Source organism: Galleria mellonella, unplaced genomic scaffold (genome assembly GCF_026898425.1).
Source record: "Galleria mellonella isolate WM207_F2 unplaced genomic scaffold, CSIRO_AGI_GalMel_v1 utg133, whole genome shotgun sequence".
NCBI lineage: Eukaryota > Metazoa > Arthropoda > Insecta > Lepidoptera > Pyralidae > Galleria > Galleria mellonella.
In genome coordinates this window covers 1,587,881-1,614,287 of record NW_026441990.1, presented here as the reverse complement: position 1 = coordinate 1,614,287, position 26,407 = coordinate 1,587,881, and the positions used below count along the sequence as shown (strand labels likewise).

Sequence of the window (26,407 nt, the reverse complement as noted above, 5' to 3'; positions counted from 1 at the left end):
AACGCATTTCATATTAACTCTCTAACCGTGTAGATCCCGGCATAGAATAACCCATCCCTTCCTTTTCCGTAGGTATCGTAAGAAGCGACTAGGGAAGCTTACAGTGGAGGAATGCGCAGCAGCGACTCTCTTAAAACATAACCAAAAGCCAAACTGCGGTTGTCAACCCGCCTGTCAAGCGTGGCAACTATTGACAAAACCCCTATAATACTATTGTAAATTTAATGTTTTGTAATAAATAGTATTTGCGTGGCTGTGTTTCAGTTTGAAGGGTGGGACATGGCAGTAAATTTACAGGGTACAGAGGAATAACACCTGAGTCCTCAGGAATGGTAACGTATGGGAGGAGGGCATATCATGGACGAAATAGTATACTCTTTTATGTCCATAGTACTGTCTGTCTGTCATGTCTATAGGTGACGGTTACCATTTTTCATCAGGTGGGCCGTCAGCTTCTTGGACATTCTAAGTTGCATAAAAACAAATTAAGAGGAGCGTAGTCGGGGCCGGTTACTAGTTAAGCGTGATAAATAAGCAAGAATTCGGTCCATTCATAATATTAGCGCGAAATGGCATTTAACAGCTTGACCTAGCAATCCAGGCTAGCCGGCTAACATTGACCCCGTGTTTACATTCACAACGCTAAGTGGATAATAAAATGTTTGTATAATAATACTTGAGAAGCAGCTGTTCATTCACATTTAATTCTGCACATTGCCGATTCGAGAAAGCGACCAGTTACCATGGAATGTCAACGGTTGCTTATTGAGGTGCAAAACTTCTTTGCGAAACAGGATCTCGAAGCAAGTTTACCGTGTTTAATAAGTTATAGGATGTTTTCTCATAACGTTTAATATTCCAACTACAAATAAGTAGGTAACATATTAATAGATTCATACATATTCATTATTCATACATATGTCGTATAAAAATAAATGCAGGTATATAAACAACGGATAAAAGACGGCTTACGGTTAGGGAGAAGAAAATATAAAAGGTAATTTTAAAATATATATTATTGTGTCTATACCATTGACTTTTATTAAATTGTTGTAGTTTATTTTTAAGATTTTAAAAGGGAGGATACTATCAATTTATATTGTCAATGTTGATCCAATTTTGATCAATCGACAGGGTTTACTACCCGTGTTGGACCGATATTGTAATCTCATATTGACATCTTTGAAATACCTGTAGTCAAAGCCAATATTTTGAAAAAATAACTGCGCGGGGCTATTTTCTACTGCAAAATGCGTATGAAACGGTAATCATCATCAGCATTATCGGTTTACGCCAGCAGGATACCAGTAAGGGATAATACGTAAAGTTAACTTCATTAAGCTATTTGGCATCATGGTAAATTTACCAGGCACATACCACAATGATTTCCAGAGATACCATGTGCAGCTTGTCCTGACTTAAAATATTGTTATACCAACATTCCCGTTACTAATAAATCTTTCCTTCCCTTCTACTCGTCCCAAAAAATATGACTATGTGGAGGAAGGTAGTTCTTTTAAATTAACCACGACGGTTTCCAGGGAGAATCGTATGGAAGTCGACATGATAGAGTATACTGCTAGCAGCGTGGCTGTTAGACCCGATTACTAATAATCTCTTTTCTCCCGGTTTTATTATGGCACGATAGGAATAACAATCCCTTCTCCATACTTGTTCGTATACTCGTATTTACGTACGTTTGCATGACACACTCATGTTGAACATTGGGCCATCGTGGTTTGGATACTTTTCCGGGGTTAAAATTAGATGATGAGTTATTCCAGACATGTTTGTTTGTATGCCAAATTGTTAATAAATCCTTTGAGCTGCTTCAAAGTAATAGAGAATATTCATCCACATAATCCACTTGCATGTTTATAGATCGTCGATCCCACTAACGTATTGGTGAGTTGCTTTGCGTTAAAGTTTCGGGTACGATTAGAAGATTTAATCTTTTTTTTTTTATTTAGACCTAATAATATATTAATTACATTTTTTCTAAATCTTACGTTGTTTAGTAATTTGTATTTACACAAACTTGTAACTTGTAAGATTTGAGTTTTGTTCGAAAAAATAACAGTTGAGTTTCTTTTAGGTAGTAAATCACAAAAAAAACAAACACTTCAAAAATTAATAAAAATAAATTTATTTGAATAAAAATTACTCTTAATCTATTATATAAATCCTTACTTACATTATAAATATGAAAGTGAGTTTGTTTATTACATTATAGAGCTTTAACGACCTATGAAGTTTCGTATACACATATTATATGGGATAGAGAAGGATATAGGCTACTTTTTATTCCGGTCACAAGGACGAAGTCGCAGTTAAAAGCTAGTAAAAAATAAATGCTGTATTGTATTGTATTGTAAAATCTTTATTGTACATAATTCATACTGAATATAACAAAAGATTTAATATACAATTTAATATGTAATAGTGTTTGTTAGGGTCGGTATGAATTAGATTATCGTAATTTTTGGGGTGAATAGATACATAGGCTGCTTTTTATCCCACTCAATCAACATATCCCACTCACTTCGCGTGTGTGGGATAGGTATATTGACTGGTCGGTAGCCGTAGTAAGTCACCAAAACTAGTAGTAATATATTGTTAATAACAAGCGTTAATTAACTTGCAAAGTGCATACAATATACAACTGAATGGATGACATAGGCGTCGTGTTTCAGGTATTCCCAGTATAAACTGACTCATCAGGGTAACATTGGCAAACTTCCAGAACACTACTATAGGCGTTAGGGTTTACTCCTATCTACATAACTGAGTTATTGAGGTATTAAACTCAGCTGTTATCCATACTACGAATAATATTCTGCTATGCTGTATTTATTTATGTCGGCTTTACTTACGCTTTGTCGCAGTTCCAAACCGCGCTCATGATTAAGGGCTCCTATTGAATTCTAAACTAGACGAACATCGCCGAATTTAAAAACATGAGTAAAGCCAAAACAAATCATTATAATACAGTATGAGTCATAATAGTCATTATTCAAGAATATCTTATTTTTAATAATAAATGCCAAATTTTGTTACTATGTTTGGATGGATGAATGTTTGTTACACAGACAAAAACTAATGAACGGAGGGCCTATTATGAAATATTTTCCGAAATTTCGGGGACAAACGAAATAAAAATTTAAAATTTAATGTTAAAATTACATTTACCGTTTAAAATTATTAAAAATATTAAAATATCGTACCTCTGGACTATTAGGATAGGATTGATGATTAATGAAACGTTAAGCTCCATTTACTGGGTCGATTTAGGTACGAACAAAAACACGAAATTGAGCCCGAAAATTCAGAATTTTATTTCATGGTAGGCCCCCAGATTTTAATGAAATTTGATCTAAAGATAAATTATATCTTAATTTAACATAAACGAAACTTTATATATAGTGATATTCTCGCGAGTAAAGCCGCGGGATACAGTTAGTTACACATACACTGACTGAGTTATTGAGATATTTTTTTAATGTATGATAATAGAATGGTTACACTACCCGCGCTATTTGTATACACCGGTGGGGCATCAGTGAAGGATGATAGGTGAGGATAAAGTAGGTCAGTTCGCCCATCGTGACGAATTAAAAAAAATTGTTCACGATGGTTTCCAGGTGTAACCACGTGGAGGTCGACTTAATAAGGCATATTGCTAGCAATGGGGCTGTCAAACTCCATTGCTAACAATTCTTTTCCCTCCAGTTATTGAGGTATTAAATCCAGCTACCTATACTATTTATTTTTTAAATAGTACAATATGTAAATGTGAAAGTAAGTCGGTCTGGTTAGTTTTCAGGGCTAAACTGAATTTGATAAAACTGAACTGTTAAAATAAACTGCGTCCCTAAATTATCATGTATTATGAATTCTAAAATATATAATGAAATCGAAGACGCATAAAATTGGTTATCATAAAACTAGTTTTTTTTATATAACTTAGAATGGCAAACAAGCTGACGGCCCACCTGATGGAAAGTGGTAACCGACGCCTATAGACATGAACAGTACTATGGACATAACAGAGTATACTGTTTCGCCCATTATACCCCCCATGCGTTGCCATTCCTGGGGACTCGGGTGTTATTCCTCTGTACCTTGTAAACTCTTAAATGTAAGTTCTTAAAAATGTAAACGAATAAAGGATAATTATCATGGGAGATACAGCGTATCTAATAACACCTGTTTATAGACGACGATTACCATTTCCCATCAGCTCATATGCCATAACAAATTGTAATTTAGCAACCGTAACAAAATATAAGCTCTACATCACATTGAGTATCCCATAAATTTGCTACTATTCCCAAATAACTCATTATCATGTCGTTTGCCGCAGCAATGACGTCATAGACACAGACTAAACAAACGTTCGCTTACGCGTACAAATAATTAAATTGTCTATGGCTGACTTCATTTATATTTCACTAGCTTTTACTCGTGACTTCGTCCACGTGACTGAGATATGTATACTTTTTTTTTTGATGGGTGAAAATGGTATGGTACCCCCGCCTGCGCTAACGGGATACGTTGGCGGAGCACCAGTGAAGGGTGATAGATGAGAATGAAAACAGGCCAGTTAGCCCATCATGATAAATTCATCAGGAATTAACCATGATAGTTTCTAGGGAGAACCGCGAGGAGGTCGACCTGGTTGGGTATAGTGCTAGCAATGGGATTCTCAGTCTCCATTACTAACAATCCCTTTCCCCCCTAGATATGTTTACTGACCTGCATAAAAAATTGTTCTTCTCAATCCTAAATAGTACGTGTATACCAAATTTCATAATTGAGGGGAGAAGGGGTTGTAAGTAATGGAGTTTAGCAATCCTATTGTTAGCAATATACCGTATCAGGTCGACCTCCACGCAGTTCCCTATGGGAACCATCGTGATTGATTTATTATTGAATTCATTACAATGGGCCAACTGACCTGCTTTATCATCATCTATCATCACTCACTGGTACCCCGCCAGTGTATACCAATAGCGCAAACGGGGTAACCATTCCATTATCATACATTAACAATTTCATAATGATTAATTAATCGATTGTTGAGGCGCTATTAAATAAACTCACTTTCACATTTATAATATTAGCAAGTAAGGATTGTGCTTGCACGAATTAATCACTATTTAGTATGTGTTAAATTTCTTTTGTATTATTTAGTAAAGTATTTAAACTGCTAAATACTTATATAAGCTAATGTATAGACATTAGTTTTTCCCCATATCTTCGTTCATGAGGATTTTGGTAGTTGGTAACCGCTTTTAGATAGCGTATTAAAATAAAACATACATTAGGTTTTAAGTCAGACCTTCAGGAATACAGCTTTGCAAACAACATTGGCGCAGTAGTATTTTTTTAGGCTTTGGTGATGTTTAAAATGGGACACTTGCCTATCCCTCGACCATAAAGTTCCCTTACTCGCCTCGCCTTAGTAGTACATAGATTATATTTGGGCGCGTGGTCCCGGCATAGAATATGCCACCCCTTCCTTTTCCGTGGGTGTCTCAAGAATAGACTAAGGTAGGGCGGATGGACTGCAGCGTCCCTCTTAAAACATCTCTAAAGCCTAACTGCGGTTACCAATTTAATTGCCAATTTAATTACTACTGGCAAAACCCCCTAAGGGAGAGCCTTATATTCAGCAGTGAACAGTTAAGGGCTGGTATGATGATGATGACGAATGTGAGGGATCTCAATAAGAGCAATATAAACTTAAACATTTTTAGAAATTTTATCTGTCTGTACGTTTATTCCCGCACCATATTGGATGCAGTTTTCAAAGTTGTGTTCCTAACTTAAAATATGGTATGTGTTTTATCTTCAAAAACTTTCTAGAAGTTGTCTATTTCATTGATTTTCCTACTTCAGAAATCCACGCATACAAAATAGTGGGCAGAAAGCAAGTTTATAATATAGGTAAAGATATTGAAATATAAAATGTTACTACAAACAAAGAAACCATAAAATATACTAGACACGATTTGGCACCGATACAAAAGAATGATTAAAACTTAGGGGCAGACTGTAACGTCTCTGACTGATGACTAGACACGTCATAGAAACAAGACTCCATAAACTTCAAATAGTATGGTAAATAAAATTGATTTTATATACTTTGTATTATATAATTTACATTAATACAAAATAAAAAAAAAAATCAAAGTCTTTCTGACAGAATTAAGAAAAAGAAAGTAAACCCAATATAAAAAAGAATCATTTAGCACTTGCTATTTTAAACAAATTAATATTGTACTAAAAAAATTAAATGATTATAGTAAAATCATTAAATTTGGACCATAACGAACGATATTATTGACGTCGATATAAAACAAGATAATTATTGTGAAATTTAAAGTTAGTTAATTAACTGACAGAAATAAATATATACATTGACAGGACCTCTATTTACACATATTGCCAGGCCATGAAAATGTACCCGTAGATAGAGATTCTGGCACAAGACAAGACACAAGTGGCAAACGAATCCATCGAAGGAATCGTTATCGCTAGCGAGTCCATGAGATAGCAACATTCGATGTCTCATTTCAAATATTATATTTTGTGATACTGTAAAATAATACTGAATCAATTAGTATTTCAATGCTCTACGGTTTTTATAAACTTATATATCAAAACAAACTTAGTAGACGCGGTAAACAAAGATATAACTAAAAACTTAGTTGGCGCAATTTAGTTAATGGAACGCTACAGTACCTAGTAATGGGAGCAACGACATGGGAAGTAGTGATGTGACTACATTAGCTGTATGCACAAATAGAATTTATTTTAATACTAGTTTTAATCTGCAACTTTTTTCGCGTAACTGGGATATGTTTAATAATTAATCGAGATAAGAAGTAGACTGTGCAAGAACATAAGAAGATTTAATACTAAATACTACTAAATGTACATTTAAATTCATACAAATTGGTTGGGTCATTAAAGCACCCAGAGGTAACAACCAAACTCACCGTCACATTTATATTATTAAAGTATAAATTTATTATATATCACCTAAACCAGTATATAAGTATATAATACACAACAGCGAGGAAAAAGGGATTGTCAGTAATGGGATCTAACAGCCCTATTGCTAGCAACCGTATCATGTCGACCATCATGCGGTTCCTCCTGGAAACCATCGTGGTTAATTATCGTTAAATTCGTCACGAGAGATCAACTCATCGGTTTTTATTCTCATTTATCATCTTTACTAGCACCCCGCCAGCGTATACCAATAGCACAGGAGAGATTACCGTTTCATTTTTACCTTAATAGTCTTAAAACTAGGATATCCAGTATTATGAGACAATACCTGGCACAGTCTTGGTTAATATAAATACTTTCACTAGACTAGCTCGAACGAGGATTTAATCCGTGACTTTATTTAACCACAACCACATTCCCAGCTGCTCCAGACACAATCTTAAAACTTTAATTGTTAATCGATCAAATAATTCTGTGAGTATTCGATCATACTCGTTCTTGACTTAGATCCGAGAAGTTTATATGAACCTGTATTTTATAGTTCACAGTACTTAGTTTAACCAGGAAAGTAAAATTTATTTACTTTGAACTACAAATGAAATTACTCCAGTAGATTCTCTCAAATAGCTCAATTCACTTCAGTAAGTAGAAACTCAAGTATAACTTGGGCTCCTTTACTTATCCAGTTAGTCGCTTTGAACTTGGCTATTTCTTTAATAAATTCAGTGAGGTTTTTTATATTACCAAAAAATATGCACAAATAGGTAGGAGAGACCGATATTAGTACTTAATTACTTTTGTTATTGTATCCATAATGGGTAGGCATGTATTGAAGATGAAAGAGTATAATGTATACCTAATAATAATAATAATAAATAGTTTCATCACTCTATTTCATCCACCAGATTTTTTTTTATAGTTGGAGGTGCATTTGTTCAGGCATCCCGTTTCCATCAGATTAGAGAGGCGACTAGAAGGTAAAGTCACTACTGATCAGTGCAAAAGACAGAAATCTCTAAATACTTGTACCAAACCACCTCGGCAACGTGTAAATGAAATATCCAATCAGTAATTTATGACAGACTCAAATTAGAAAATCGAATTGCAATCGATATCATTAAAATCGACCGAATCACATCACTATTCGCATCTCTAATTGCACTATTAAAACTGACAGAACGAGTCAGAGTTACATGGCCTGTAATTTTCTGAATTGGACATGAAATTTTAGATGTTACAGAAAGAGAAATGTAGGTTTCTGTTATGAGGACATGATAAAGTGAAATTTTGTGTTTTTATTCTTAATAGACTGTGGAACGTAACGTACGAAACGTGTGTTATGGAAATACAAAAATAAAATTATTTTGTATCACCCTCTAGGGTCATAATACTGTAGTTTAAACTGTAGAAGAATAATCTAAGAACCATATTTAAATAGAAACTTATATCGTATAAAGTTTTTAATTGTAGTTATATAGGATAAATAAGTCCAATTCGACTACATTATCAAGCCTCATCAGATATATATAAGTATGTATATACATTTATCCTGTCCAACCGTGTCGAGTCCATACCATTTCTGAAGACTGGTGTCAGAATTGGACAACATTGCCTTTCAGATCATAACAACATACACTTTGCAAAAGAAATAGGGTCCTTCCTAATTCAGATTTAATGGTAAACTGAAGTTAGACTTAAAATAAATTACCACATATAAAAAAGCAATAAAGAAAAAATCTAATATTTTTAAAAGACATTACGTGTGACATATTTATTTTTATTACGTTATGATCATCTTATATTGGTTACCGTTTAATTATGCGACATAGTTCGTAAATATTGAGTTTCTTTAACCCATTCTTGCATACTGAGATGGTCAAATGCAAACTGGTCAAACCCGACTTTCAAGCATTTTAATGAGAATGTATATATTATTTACATATAAAAATACACAAATATTCGTCCTTTTTTATTTGACCAACCTTTCACCTCCGTTATCGTGATTTATGGTAAACATGAAGGCTGATTGACAAGACTTCTCATGTTCATCATTAATTTTCTACAATACATACATATATAATAAAAATAATTATACAGATTTATTCGACAACCGTCGTGGTGCACATTTGTTTTACGTAATGAAGTGCAAAATTCGATTCTCGGTCGGACAAATTTAGGTAACGAACTCTTTCTAATTCATCATATACATATACAGTTTGAGGACTAAGAGATTGGTGTGATTGTTTGTACTTAATAATTTAATTATCAAAAGTAATAATAATATTGGGCAATTCTGTTAAAGCTTTCCCATAACGATATAGTTTATAAATAATAAACAAATAAATGTAACGTATATTTTGGACACATATCATTTACATTTTGTATATAAACATTTTTAAAGAAAGCTACACTTACAAGGACATTCTAAGTCAAATTTATTTCACTGACCGGACTTATAATCGAACCCAGTAGAACGATTAAACACTGTGTTACAGAATAGACCATTCAGTTATTGTTAATTTATTACTTTATTGCACGAATATAAAATTTATTAGTTGCTCTATTTAGAATTTATTTTGGTAGATTACATAAAACTTTCAATTTGTAACAAGGTTTACATATCTTATAAAATTTATTATATTGAACACTTTATTCAGTTATTTATTCAAGGCCAATAAAAAGTGACATCATCAAAAACATCTGAAATGACTTCCTTACTTTCGTCATATGTGAAATTTTTAGAACATCTTACGTGTTCTTTCATATTTTACGTAATGTGATTCTTTAGTTTGACTCCAGTTAGTTTCTAAGTTTAAACCTAGAGTAAGCATGAGTCAGTTGTCTGAAAGTGGTCCGTCTCGATTTGTTTAACAACACGGCGCCTGATCGTGCGTACGCGCATAAAATATGAGTAAAAAACGAGACAACCGGCGGCATATTCTTTATGGCTCATACAGAACGAAAATAGATAGAGCGAGATGCAAATACCATCAGTTAATTGGAACGATGAAACTATCCCGTTAACGACGTTGTCACTGACCACTTTTCCATTGGTTATAAATAGACTGTGTTGCGATATTGCGGGTAGATAAGGATTTATGTCAAAATACGTTGTACTGCAAATAGCGGATACTTTCTACAATGAATAGAACATTCTAGTTTTAGGATTATAGAAAATCCAACGACCAAAACGAAAATTTGTCGTCAAGTTCGTTTATAATCCTGATCTATGTAACTTTATAGCAATATACGAGTATACGTTAAATTAATATAAACTTTATATAAAGACGTAGGAGGGTCATAAATTTATAATTTAAAAAAAAAAACGAAAGATTTATTTTATATACGTTTTACGGTTTTAATAGCACACTAGATTTTTAGTCGACAGTATTGCTATTATAAGTTATGAATTATAAATGATTGATAATTGACAGAAGATACACGACGAACTTAGTGTGCGAACGTGTTGTAAAAGGTGAATAAGTGAATTTAATGGTCGAGGGGTGGGCAGCTGGGTTCTTCTTAAAACATCACAAACTAATTCCGATTGCCAACCCTTTTGTCAAGCGTGGCAATTACTGGCAAAACCTCCCTCTAATGGGAAAAGCCTATGTTTAGCAGGGGACTGTTAACGTCTGGTATGATGATGATGATAATAATACCATGATGAACATCGGGTATCTATCAGTTTATATGTAGATATGTAGTGTAGTAGATATGAAGCCAGATTCACACTATTCGTCACGGTTTGTTAAAATTGTTATGTAAGAAACAATGGGACCGATTCTGAGCACGATTGCTCTATTGCTATCTCTTAATTTAAAACTTTAATTTAATGGTTTCGAGAAATCGCTTTTTTTATAGACCACCATAAACTAAAATTACAATAAAGATTTCACTATAATATCAAAATGAAATTTTAATTTGAGACATAGATTTAGAGAAATGTGCGTTTCAAAATAGATCCTAATTCATACTTCAGTTCAGTCCAGTTCCGATCTAATTACAATGAATCTCGAAATATTTTACTTACCAAACCGAGATCAAACAGAGAACGTTATAGTTCCTGGCCTTCCATACATGCACAAACTGAAAAGTTACAAAGCTCAATTTTATAATTTCTTCTATCACTATTTAAACATTATGTCATCGGTTGAAAATATACGGAGTACCTAAAATTTATTGATATTCCGTTCTTGAACATAAGACAATTTCTGACTCCTACACATAATACATGTTATATAAATAAAAATTTAAAGCACTTTACCAAAAACTACAATACATTCTTGTAAACAGAATAAACCCGATCAAAATGTGCCTAAAGTTACACCACGACTGTATTTTGAAAACGATGACACCATATAAAAGGACAATGTTATTTTTATGAAAAAATTTGCTGGCAGTTCTCGATAGGTCTTAGCTCCAATAAAGACTCATCGTAAAAGGCTTGAATCGTTAGTAATATATTATTTTACACCAATGAAATATGTTATTGATGGTGATGATTAAATATATCTGAATAAAGAATATTTAAAAGGAATTGACACTAAAATTTGTAAGGAATAATTAAAATTTGTCATTTATTAGCGATACCTTGCCTAATTTGGTTTCATGTCGTGTAATTCTACCTTATATAGATATTAAGACCTTCGTTCAAATTCTCATGTGTTGTTTTATTTAATTTCTCACACCATATTACTAAAGTTAAAATATTTTCATTATGTTCAAATATTTTTTGGACTTAGTTTTTTTAACAGGGAACTTTTGATTAATTAGTTTTAGCACATCAAGATTTCAGCTAAGTGTTATGTTAACTTCAGTGAAGTTTCACTCTTTAATTAAATACAAAAGTTAATCTTATATATATTCATAATTAAAAAATAGGGAAAGTGATTGTCATTAAATGACACAGACATACTATGCGTAGTAATATAAACTATAAAAAATAATGATGTTAGATCGCATTCAAATAGTGAATTGAAAACTTTGCCTCTTTTAATTGCCGAGAATAATGTAGTAAAATTAAGATCACAGTGAAGATTACATTCCTGTATTGGTGGACAGGAATGAGTGGGTACTTATGGGAAAAAAATTTGCTTTAGCAATAAAAATGAAAGTTGTAGGACGAGTGAAATATTGAGATGTAATTATAACAGTTATAAATCAGAAGGTCTTTAAATTAGAATATTTTTTTTGCTTTGGATAAGCTTCTTAAAAGATCTTGGAGTATTTATTAGCCCAAATAGTTTGGTTTTGCAAACATAGCGTAGCAAACTCTTTCGATTTTTCAATGTATTTTATTTTTCTATTTTTATATTCAGATTTTGTTCATTAATTATTAAATTGTTTTGCTCTGTCTTGTTCATGTTGTATGTACGTAGTTTCTATATTATAATTATTTTTATCTATTGTTTCTTAAACTTGTATGAAACCATCACATTCACACACTAAATACATACATAGAGTCCATCTCTCGCTCACAGCATGAAAAACCACTTTTGTTCCGGCTAATTACAGAGAGAACAGCTTCCTCTATCTTTTCCCACTTTCATAGACCCCACAGACCCTGTCCTTGCAGAAGTTGTGTAATCACTTGTTGAGCTGCTATAATAAGAAAATGTTTTTACATCAAATCGCATATTTCTACATGAACTCCAAGTTTCTTATTTGAGACAACTAGAGTTAATGAGTATATCTCGTGCTTCATCCACTTTAATATTCGCTTCACGTCTTTACGAACAATTGGATAATTCTTTATTTCTTCTTTAGACAGATCTATGTGATCGTTAAATATCAGTTTGCATCTATTTGTGTAACTGTCTGTATCCTTCCATTTATACTTTGTATGTTTCGTCATTCCTACATCAGTTATTTTTAAAATTTCAAAACAATGTTAATTTAGGAAACTTTTTTTTTTTAAAACGACTACTCTGAGTGTTTTTAGTTGTGCTCTCAGGTGTTCAATGTCTGGTTCCTAAATACGTTGTATCATGAGCAATTAGGTAATTGGTGAGATTGTGTAGCATTTATTATTATAATTATACAATTTCTTTCTTATTGTTAAAAAAAAAAATAATTTAAGTAATACAAACAAAGTGTAAAAAAATAAGAAGACATAAAGTATATTAGTAAGATGTAATTGATGATCAATTGAATTTTTATCTTTTTCTATAGTAAATAGTATAGATCATTCATTCACAGTAATGACTAGTAAAATATCAGTACACTAACGTGTGAACAACTTAATATGACTGTAAAATAACAAAAGTGTTCAATAGAGATCAATAAATTGACAATACATCATCTTCCTCGAGTTTACGATGACACGATCACAATAATAGTTTTCTATTAGGGAAGTAAAGCACTTTGTTATTGTTTATATCCATTAGTGAGTTTTACTACTTTCTATTACAGAATGTCTGTTTCAGCAGGGGACACATCTGTACTACCAGTAAACGATCTCGTATCTATTTCCGGCTACTATGTAGAAGCTACAGGCGACACAAAGAACGCTGTAAGTTCATGTGTTTGTCTTTATAAAATTTGTTTTAGATTTCTCGGAATAGTAAGCAAAAATAGTTAATAATCTACCTTGACATAAAAAAGTTATGTTACAGGCAATTTATAGGTAGTTAGTTATTTATTAAGTATTATAGTATATCAGATTTCTACTATATTACTTAATGGAAATGATATAATTATGACTGAACTTAAAATAGAGATTCACAATAAAGGTGTACAAAGTGACTGGATAAATTTGTTGTTTATAATATGCTAGAAAGCGAATGATGCATATGATTAATTATATGACTGAGACTATATAACACTAGGAAATAAAAAAAATATAAATCGCAGTTTAACTTAACAGAAAGGCATTGTACCGTAAAAAACAGGTGACTAATGAGTTAATCAAGTTGGTTTGAGGATCATAACTGACAAAGATTAAAAAAGCTTTAAGCTTTAAAAAAAACCATTTCCACCATTCACAAATAAACACGGAAGAGGTTTAAGATCGTTATTGTTTTCATAAAAATTTGAAATCGGAACGTTCGCGTCGTTAATTTAAAATTTGAAATGTCGAAACCAACGCGCCGGATTATCGTGCAGACCGCGCCGCGCGCGCAGCGGCCTGAGACTGGCTGGAGACAGAACTTTGCCACTTCGGCGTAAGCATCATTCACTTTAATTGTCTATCCTATTCACACATCTATAACTTCCTAGAGACAGAAGAGGATAGTGTCAGAAAGTTGGATAATTGATCTGAGGTGTCGCGGGGGCGTAATTTCGCAAGGTTCTGTTAGTCAAGGACGATTTACAAAACATTAACCGAATAAATATAATATAAAAATGCGGCTCTTTATGAAATGTCATCTTCGTATAAGGCATTAATGGCATGTGTAGCAGCTGTAAGCATCGTTTATATTTAGGCTGTCGTATCAACGCGTGTTTTATGAGGCATTTTTAAATAACAAATCGTGCAACAAGGGCGGGCTTACCTCATAAAAGGTATTTGAATTTATAAGCGTGGAAACACCATGAATTAAATGTGATTAACAACACAAGTTTACAAGCGGTTGACGGTTGGTTAATTAGACGTTTACAAGAGAATTCCATCTTTCCTCTTAATATTAGGGATTGTGATGAAAATTTATTACTTTGTAATTAATAGAAGAAAGTTCGTTCAACTGAGCAATGTCGCACGTAAACTCATAAGTGGACTATTGTGGGAGAGTTCTAGAAGCATCAGATGGCGAAGGTACCTGACGCCCTCTGGAAGAGAGCATAAAGTTTAGACTTTCAATTTGAATCAATAAAATTACAACACAAAATGACATTTTACAAAATAATGCCATCGCACCTACATATTCCAATGAAAGTATGTTCACTTAAGACGTTCAGTTCAATTCACTCTGAAAATAAAATATATTAATGTTTTGAGAAATTTTAACCCTTTTCTGTAGGATTGTAAGAGGTGAAGGGAACGAAAAGGGATGGGGGCGAGGAAGGGAAAGGGAGGCTAAGGGAATATAATAGTCAAGGGATGGGTACCAGTGTCTCTTGAAACATTATCAAAGCCTGCCAACCCACTTGCCAAGCGTGACAACTACCGGCAGAACCCCAAGGGGGATAACATAAGGATGTTCAACAGTGGACAGTTATTGGTTGATATGACGATGGTGACGATAATGATGAACCCATTGAGGACATTTTTTTATTACAGTGTTTTGCTTTTATTTCTAAAATTATTTCAAAACAGGCATATAGAATAATGTGATAGAAATATTTTTTCTTTTTCACGAATAGCTTTGTACTTTCACAACAAAGCAATTCTTATAGTTAAACTTTCTGTGAAGTAAAGTCATCTGGTCTGGTTTCAACAGATTTAATGTAAAAAAAATAGACATATAAATGTAAATTTATTGCACTGAATTAAAAGTCAGAATATAGTAACCACGCCTGTGGTAGTATATACGAATAAGTAACAAGTGCCCACATAAGTACAGTTTTTAATTATTTAATAATAGTTCGGCTTTGCTTTGTGAAGGACGTATGTAAATGAATCAGGGTGTGTCTACATAACATAATAGGTTATATTGATTATGTTCGCATACGTATCAACATTTATACATTATATTGTTGTCTCGAATATTAACCTTGAAGTTGGTCAACGGCGTGAAATGAGGTGTTCAAATTTGTTAGAAATTACCTAATGAACTATTATTTCTACCTCAGCAACCATCTTATGAAACCCGAAAAAAGTTTCTCAAATATTAAAAACTAGCTAAATCCCGCGGTTTCACCTGCATGAATCAATACAAGGTATGTTATGTGCTAAATTCAAATTCAAAATATCTTTATTCATTGTGCTAAGTTAAGATATAACCAACCCGTGTATCAAATATTATTAAAATTCATTCATTCGTTTTTGCTGAAAGAGCAACAGACATCCATCCATCTATCCATCATTACAAACTTTCTCATTTATTCTATTAATAGAATACACAAACAATGTAGCATAATATTTTAATTATTATTTTAAAGTGCCAAAAAGAAATATTTCTAAAGCCGTCTAAGTTTTTTTTAATTACATTACGCCATTAGGTCATCAATTTTGAAAAGATTTTGATAATTAATTTGTATTGGTCCCGTATTAATATTATTTATAGAGCAAAATAGCGCGGTTGCGGAGCAAATCAATTTGTAGACACACGACTTCGCGTTCTGTCTGTAGGAAACATCTAGTCGTTCATCGATGTATTTTATTGTGATTATATAAATAGTAATAATAGTAACAATTACTATTTTAGCAAATTAAAATAACTCAGAATACTCAGAATATTTGTTATTGGCTTTTTGTTTGGAAACTAATGAAATAAACCAACTAATTGTAGATCGTGTATCAAGAAAAACAAGCATCAGGTTTTACAAACCTCCAGGAAAACCGCACTTGATGCAGATTTTTTTGCGTGATGCCGGAATACACACAGACAGATGAAATTTTTTATCTATTGGTCTTACTAAGAACCTTCATGTCTATTATTTTTTCTTAAATATGGGAGATTTTTTTTTATACAGACATCGACTTCTTCGGGCGGTCTGATTATGCCATGTGACCCGGCATAGAGTGGACCATCCCTTCCTTACTCATGGGTAAAAGGTGACTAAGAGAAATTAATGGTCAAGGGATGGGGTAGCAATGTCTTTCTTAAAATATAACCAAAGTCTAACTGTTGCCAACCCGCCTGCCCAACGTGGCAACTACTGGCAAAACCTCCATTATAGGGAAGGCCTATCAGCAGTGGACAGTAAACGGCTGATATAATAACGGAAATATTATAGTTGTGTAGTTTATGAGACCCCGACGCTGAGAATGCGAGGTTTATGATCTGTTGATACGTTAGGGAAGTGCTAGTAACTCATAATAAAATTTCTATATTGACTTTTAATGCTGTACAATGCAGACAAGAAAAATAGGTCAGTTTACTTTTGATATTACGTTGCGTTATGAAATAGGGAGTGAATATGAGGCGTTAGCCAAACTATTATTACATTTGTATCTGTCTTTATCTAATGCAAAGAGTCTCGTGAACTCTTCTTTATCGATAAAGTGATAATTTTCGTTGCCTTATCAAGCGATATGCACAAAATGTTAGATAATATACGTCTATATTTATATATAAATATTGAGATAGTTGTATATGATATAAATAATTTAATTTAAAAATTATTCATTTTAAATAATGAATACGCTAAAAAATTTTTTAGTTTATTTTTTGTCATATAATCACCATGAAATTTTTAATAAAAAATTTTTAAAGTTATAAATGTTGTACTAACAATTTGAAACAAATAGTATTACAATTTAATTAAAATTATTACCTTCAACTTATTAGGTACTGGGTTTTTAACCGACTTCAAAAAGATGGAGATTCTCAATTCAGTAGTATTTTTTAATGTTTTCACCTCATACCTTTATCAATTGTAAACCGATTTGAAAAAAAAAAAACACTTTTTTATCTTAAGGAATGTAGTTTCAGTTTGGTCCATATATATATTTGTTGCATAAAATTTTTATAAAAATCGATTAAGTAGTTTGGCTTTGAAATCAAAATAACAGGTTTTGCCACAATTGAAGTCTGTATTTTTTGTGGAATATCTTTATTATGATAGAAGTTGCGGTCACAAACAATCAGTCCGTCAGTCATTTATTTACGCATAAGGAAGTAAACTCATAAGGTACAATCTAAGTACGCATACGGTTACTAATAAAACGGAAGCCACTATACTAATGGAAATATGACTATGAAATGTATATCTATATCTATACACAAAACAGAAGTCTAATTACAGGTTTAAAATTAATGGAACAAGGTCGAAATTTCCTATTTAGATCAAGTTTCTTATGTCTTTCAGTCATTCAGTTTTATAAAAAATATTTTTATTTATTTATTCATAAATACATATATGGTATGTGTACATGGCGGACTTAAAGCTCAAAGTATTCTCTCCCAGTCAACCATAGGGAAGTGTCAGAATACTAAAATGCGATACTACTAATTATTGATATACATACAAACTAAAATTACATATATAAGCAAATAAATATATATATATATAAATAACAAATATCACTTAGTTTAGGATTGTTAAATCGTTTATGATAAACTTTAATTTATAAAATATAAAATAAGAACGTGGATCGACGCGCGCGCATTTATCTTGTAGGTATTCTTACGATACTGATAGCGATAACTGACCCACTAAATTTGATATTTGAACACCATCCAATGTAAACATAAGTATAAAACTAGATACATAGTCTGTTAATGAAACCGAGGGAGACTTTGTACAAAAGTCGTCTGCTTGGGTACCTCTGTCCCATTCGTGTTTTAACCGTGAAGCAGTTGTGTTTGCATGGCTGTGTTTCAGTTTGAAGGGTGGGATATGGCCTGAATTTACAGGGTACAGAGGAATAACACCTGAGTCCTCAGGAATGGCAACGCATGGGGAGTATCACGGGCGAGACAGTATACTCTGTTATGTCCATGGTACTGCTCATGTCTATAGGCGACGATTACTACTTTCTATCAGGTGGGCCGTCAGCTTGTTTGCCATTATAAGTTATATAAAAAAAAACAGTCTTGTGATCGGGTAAATTATTATTATTCTTTATATTTTCAGTAAATTTCGTTAAAAACTATACTGGTACAGTCATCATTTCTGACATTAAATTTATAAGTACGTTTTACACTAAATATGGTAAATTCGTAAATTTTAAACATATTAACATAAGTTATTTTTGCAATAGATAGATTTTATTCTTATGTTTATCACGTACTAATTTTAAGTTGGTGTGTGTAATTATATGGTATGAACGGAGGAATAACCTTGCTCAATACTCTTTCGGGAATAGCATCCCACAGACGTCACAGTATATATTGTGGTTGCCATGCTATCATTCATGTTTACTTTCCACCGCATTAAACATATGTTTGTTTACCGTATACAACCATAGATAGATATATAATACAAACGCATATCCAATACAGACAGATCGTGAGAATAAATCGTGACTGGGTTTCCGAACCAATAGTTATATGGCCTTAGCGTAAGTACACGTTAAGCTTTATTAAGTTCATATTATTGACTGTAGTCGTGAGAATTTACAACAAGTAAAGACAAAAAATGGCAGCTTCAATCATAACTTCATTCGCTGCAGAATTGGCGGCATAATTGAATAAATTACCGAAATAATACAAATGTAGAATGAATTGAAAACCCCACCATTTTGGAAATCAGTTAAAAACATCGAAAATATATGTTAGCAAAACAAATGAACTTGTAACTGTATTACAGACAGTTTTGTTAAAAAAAAATATCAAGGTAATCAAAGATTTATAATATTACAGTTTAAAATCAACGCTTTATGTACTATGGTAATGATTACACACCATAACTCCATCATAGGATTCATTAACAAACAAGACCACCATAAACGCAATGCACTCTCATTCTTGTCCATGCATTTGTACACAGAAATATTTATAATATTACAAAAACTACTCATATTTAAAAAAAAAAGTAGGAATAATACTTTACAAAATAATTACTGCTCAGAAAAAAAAAACTGATTCAAATTCAAATCAACTTTATTCAAATAGACTTGTTTACAAGCACTTTTAAATCATCATTTTTTATTAATGCAGAGTTCGGAAAGTTGTTATCTGTTGAGAAGAACCCTTAATAAGGCAATATTAAGAATTCTTGAAAAAATATTTTGAGAAAAATCTCACTCTTAACACAAAGCAGCTTCAGCAATGTTTCGGTTCAATGGATAGAATCTGACTTCACATGACAGTGAAATTACGGGAGACAGAAGCATAACATCTCAGTCCTCAGGAGTAGCAATACATAATGGAGCTTCATAGTGTATTCTGTGATAGTATTCTATGAATAAGGGTATTGTTTATATGTGTAAGCAATAGTGCCGTGTGGTTTCGGCATAGAATGAATCACCCCTTACTTTTCCGTGAGCGTCGTAAAGGTGACTAAGGGAACTTAATGGTCGAAACATGGGCAGCAGCGTCCCTCATCATCAAACATTGCCAAAGCCTAACTGCGTTTGCCAACTCGCTTGCCAAGCGTGGCAACTACTGGAATAATCCCTCTTATGGCGGAAGCATATACGAGCAGTAGACAGTTAACGGCTGATATGGTATGATGTGGTAGGCGACTGCAAAGGCGAGGGTTGCTACTGTTCATCAAGCGAGCAGTCAGCTTGTTTGCCAATACCTTGTGTGATTGGATAACTATGGTTATATATCCTTAAATGAAACAATAAGCATGTTTCTCTTTTTTTATGCAACTTAGAATAACAAACAAACTGACAGTCCACCTCATGAAAAGGAGTAACCGTCGCCTATAGACATGAGCAGCACCATGGGCGTAACAGAGTATACTGTTTCGTCCATGATACCCACAATGCGTTGCCATTCCTGAGGACTATGGTATTATTCCTCTGTAGCCTATAAGTTCACTGCCATATCCCACCCTTCAAACCGAAACACAGCCTACAAACACAACTGCTTCACTGTAGAAACACTAATGGGACAGAGGTACCCAAGCAAACGAACTTTGTACAAAGTTTCCCTCTGGTAAATAAATAACTTGTCACGGAAAACAATTATATACTAATACCAGCTTCTATCACAATGACCATAACTAGAATACACCGTAGTGCCTGAAACATTTGCATACGAGCTGATTGGACTATAAATAACCTCATCCATTTATATTGAAATTGCTCCGATCAACCGGTATATTACTATTTTGCTTTTAAGGGAAATGTATGGAAAGGTAGTCTAGTTATTCTGTTGATGCTGGAGACTATTAGAGTTTCGGAATTCGTATTTATGAATTTAGAATACACTTATACTACTTTTGAAAATCTTTGAAAGCCGTATAAGTGTGTCCTAACTTCCTAAAGGTGGATAATATGTAACAACATCTATACATTATAATTACAATATATATATATATATATATATATATATATATATATATATATATATATATATATATATATATATATATATATATATATATATATATACTGGTCCAATAACAGATATATTAATTTTCAGTTATCCAATATATAATATCGAAAAGAAGAACTCGCTCGTAATGAATATAGATATCCGACTTGTATGGGCGATATCGCAATGGGTGGTCATCAATGTCCAGAAGAACTCAATATATAGATATAAAATATTATATACCGATTTATTACTTACTTATATAAATATGAGTCTAGTTATTGAGCTCAATATTCTAATGTATCACAATTGTTTTGGCCATTTATTATCTGTTTTCAGTTTCAACACACTTTTTGCATGAGAAATGGTGTTACTATTTTTTTTTTAAATGTATATTAAAATATTAATTAACCTAGTAGTTAGTTAGCAATATTTCTAACAATGGGACCGCCAGATCCCATAACTAACAATGTCTTTCGTCCAAACTTTACGAGATTAATAAAAAAAAATTAATATATATATATATATATATATATATATATATAAAAAAATATCTGATAGACCTTATTGCCGCCTCTTATGGACAACTCTTTTCTTTTAAATAAGCAATAGAACTTAAATCATATGTTTATTCGTAACATCATCACTCCGTTATTATGTATTTAACTTTAGAAACAAAATAAAAAATTGTAAAGTAAGATTTCAATTAACATAATATTTTAACGAAAACATATACAACTAAGGAATCTGTACATTACTTAGCGTTCAACATCATTTATAGAGTTAAAATAAACAAATATAAACTACTCATCATTTTCCTAGTAATTCGTGAATCAAGGAACAAGTCCATAAATTTAATTAATGGCATGTTTGTTGTGATATGACTGCTTTACACATATAAGTAATATTTAATAATTGTAAGCGAGCAATTTTTAATAATTCTGATATATTTAACAGGATTTCATACTAGTAAATATATATATATATACAATATATATATATATATATATATATATATATATATATATATACACATACAATACGATGTACAATAGACTCATAACCGTATGATGTGGGTACAGGACTACTAGGAGAGCGGATTCCAAATAAACAGTATGATGATGAATGAAACAGGCAGAAAAGAAAAAAACAAAAAAGAAAGTGAAAGAAGAACAAAAAGAATAAAAGTTGCCGTAGTTTTACGTTTAATTTGTAATTTATAAAAAGTATTGTTAAACAATTCTTACTATTTTAACATGATCAATATGAAAACGAGTTTTATTTGCTAACAAGCTGATAGAATACCTGATATAAAGTTGTAAATGAACAGCCATCTCATCCTACTGAGGACTAAGATGTACCCTGTAATTTCACTGTCGTACCCTACTTTCAAATCGAAACACAGTCATGCAAGCACGGCTGTTTAGTAGCAAAAACACGAATGACACAGAGATACTCATGAAATCGACTTTTGTACTGTACAAAGGAAATATAAAAAAAAAGGCATAATAACATAAGACTCCTTTCTTCAGCCTTGATTTTTTTCAACAAAAAATACAAAATTTCAACCAAGATGTATAGTTGGAGTCCATTAGTTCCTCAAATATGTTAAAATTGTAGAGAAAAAGCTTTAGGGTAATCACAATAGTCGTATTCTATAAAAAGTAAAAACAAGTATTGGATCAATAACGTATTATTATTTTGTTGTGTGGTATTTTTATAGTTAACAATAATTTTATACCGGTCGTACAGCTGATATCAAATCAAGAGTTAATTTGTAGTGTCAGCGTTCGGTTTCCATATACGGCAACCCGACTACGGAATATGGCGAAGTCTTATATTTGAATAATAACGAACAAGGTTATAAACTTATCATACATATTATATACATTTTTTTTAACATACTTCTTTACTTAAATTAATTTATTTTTTATTCCTTAATTATTATTTTATCACTTCAATATAATTAAGTTGTAAAATATTTGTACACTTGTGTTGATCTGAAATAGTTATGTTTTGTTTCCTTATGCGTCACTTTCGTGGGAAAATAAAATTTTTATTTTAATCATAGTTCAGTAAGTTTAATAATTATGCGTTACACTGTTTATCACTATTTACCCATAATTTGCTGCCTGCACCATACTACTTTCTGGACTTAGTTTAAAGCTAATTTTATGAAAGTATTTAATTTCTACATAGATATAAATAAAACAATACTTTGTATGTATTTATTGTTTTTCAATCGACTTAAAAAAATATAAAAGCATGACAAAAAGTCTGCACATAAGATTATGTTACAAATGAAATCCAACTTTAATCGTGGAAACCCCAGTTATTTTGAATTAAAACTTAATGTACTAAATCGATTTTTATAAAATTTCTATGGGATCAATCTAAAAGTCTATATTTTTAGACAATAAAAGAATTGTCCACATCATTTCATAACTGACGGAGTTAAGAGGTAACAAACATAAAAAAAACATTCGAATTGAGAATCTCCTCCTTTTTTGAAGTCTCTTGTAAAACGAAATAACTCACAAAAGACCAAATATACAGCTAATAACTAGTTAGCGCTTAACAAAGCACATGTGCAACATGCTTCGCGAAACTGTACTTATGGAGGTTTTAATAAAATTGGCCGTAGCTGGCAGTGGGCCAGCCGTAGCAATGCCTCTCATACAAGGATGATAAGTAACTATTGAAGTGTTGCCACTGTTGCAAAATATAATACATTTATAGAAATTGTAACATTATGTTACAATTTGAACCATGACTAAAATGATCCATTTTGCAGTCAACAGGATTTATTCCCGTAGTGAAATCGACAACCTAATTTAGTTTTTACCAGAGGGAGACTTTGTACACAAGTCGATTTCATGGGTACGTCTGTCCCATTCGTGTTTCAACCGTGAAGCAGTTGTATTTGCATGGCTGTGTTTCGGTTTGAAGGGTGGTATATGGCGCGAATTTTCTGGGTACAGAGGAATAACACCTGAATTCTCTGGAAAGGCAACGCATGGGGGGTATCATGGGCGAAACAGTATACTCTGTTATGTCCATGGTACTGCTCATGTCTATAGGCGACGATTACCACTTTCCATCAGGTGGGCCGTCAGCTTGTTTGCCATTCTAAGTTGTATAAAAAAAAAACTATATTTACTTTTAATAGATTTCAAAAAGAAAGAAGCTTTCAATTTTGTTGTATTTTTTGTTTGTATTATTTATTTTATCTGAAAGGATATACTTACAGATTGAACTAATCTGTAAGTATATCCATAATCTAATGATAAAGATATATCTATAGAAATTTTATCAAAATCAGTTTAGTAGTTTAGTTTTTAAATCAAAATCAATTGTGACAAAACCTGTTTTTGTCACAAAGACTACAGCGTGGGGTTCTTCAAAAGGGGGGTAAAGAGGTTTCTTCAGGGTCGGCAACGCACGCGTAATACCTCTGGTATTGCAGGTGGGCCGTATGCTTGTTTGTCACCTCAGTGGTATAAAAAAAAATCGGTTTTTTTGTGGAACAATCTTATTATTATGAATGTTACAAAATATTTTCAATGAAAATTATACAGACAAATTCAGAACTTCTATCGTTCGTAAGTCTTAAAGTCCACCTTTTATAATGACGCACACAAGCTCACTAGGATATATAATAAGGAGCAATAAAAGTGTCTTATTAAATGAACTCTTTCAACAAATCATACTCGAGTCGAGTGCAAATATTCGGTGGTATACATAAATTTAGGGCCGAGCCTCGAAGCGTACCTACCCACGCGTTTATTGTTTCCAACGATATGAATTCAATTCTGAGAAGATTCTGCGGCCACTTAGGCATTGAACGGTTCGTTTTATCATAGCTTGTTATGAATGTGTAGGTAGTTAGGTACTTTTTTTGGGATAAAAAAAGCATGGCTATGCTGCCCCGCTTGATGATAGGTGAGGATAAAGTCAGGTCAATTGGCCCATCGCGACGAATTCTCTAGAAATCTCCCACACTTTTTCTATACTGTTCGTGTTCATTTACTGCTTATATTGTATAATTCAAATAAAAAACTGTGTGTTCTGGGTTTTTTTTTATGGGTGATAATGGAATGGTAACCCTACCCGTGCTATCGGTATACACCGGCGGGGCACCAGTGAAAGATTATATTTGAGGATGAAATAGGTCAGTTAGCCCATCGTGACGAATTCAACAAGAATTGTTCACGATGGTTTCCAGGGGGAACCACGTGGAGGTCGACCTAATAGGTCATATTGCTAGCAATGGGGCTGTCAAACTTCATTGCAAACAACCCCTCCCCCCCCCTCATGTGTATTTTGGGTTGTGCCCCCAGATATTTATTACCTAATTGCTCATAACACAATGTATCCTAGCTTAAAGATCATTGGTAAAATTATGGGCAGTTTTAACAAGAAAGTATAATCACTCAAAAATTGTTTTTTTTTTCTTTTCTTTTTATTGTTGATTTTTTTTTTAATATTATTACTGGTAATTAAGATTATCTATCTATCTATCTATCATTCATTCACGATTATTTCTAGGTCCATATGGAGATTAACCTAACAGAGACCAAAGAAAAAAGAAAACAAGTATTACCCCTTATTTATAAAAACTAAAACCTACAAATCTATTTTAACTATTACACTGTTTTGTCACTTTTATTCAAATTGGGAATTCAATACAAAAGAAAAAGACAAAACAGTTTAATAGCTAAAATATATTTATGAGAGATTTGACGTTTTTATAAATAAGGGGATTAATTTTTTTTATCTATGACTGGATGTATCCGTACGTTAAAGCGCCATCTAGTCCTAAATGAAGCAGAATTGATACAATAAATTGAACACAACGTATTTATCTGTATGTATGGGTACGTTTGACATTTTGTAAACCATGTGCAACACGACAGCTATAATGGTCGGAATTCGATTAGACGAGCTCCATTACAATATCGCATCACTAGACAATTATGTAAATTCTATTAGTAGGCATTCGCGTTTGCTTATCTTAATTCAGGCAGATGGTGGAAACTATCGTCACTATATTATAAACCTTACTCAGTAAGTACAGAGTTTATAATAAAATGCACTGAAGTGCACTTTCAAAAATATCATCCAATTTATATTATTAGACGCTATGCGGTTACAAATAAGATTCAAAATTATTTACATATATCCAAAGCGGTGTTTTCTAAAATTGTGATTATAAAGCGTAGGATTAAGTACGTTTTTCACAATTGATATGAAAGGAATGCATGACAAGAAAATTAATTTAACATCCAACCCACCAACTATCTGTATAAACTTACTACTTGTAAATTTTAATTCAAAGAACTAAAATTTGG

General features: G+C 32.4%; 1 protein-coding gene across 6 annotated transcripts in view; it reads right to left on the bottom strand.

The window, feature by feature from the left end:
* Nucleotides 1–26,407, bottom strand: part of LOC113511153 (focal adhesion kinase 1) — a 181,705-nt gene that overhangs the window by 53,814 nt on the left and 101,484 nt on the right. Inside the window, exon 1 of one of the 6 annotated variants that reach the window (XM_052903161.1) lies at nt 14,001–14,150. The exons of 4 other annotated variants lie outside the window; for them this stretch is intronic. The gene's annotated coding sequence lies outside the window, so the exon portion shown is untranslated. Of the gene's footprint in view, nt 1–13,901; nt 14,151–26,407 lie in introns of those variants that run through there. One more of the 6 variants, XM_052903160.1, reaches the window with a different exon arrangement.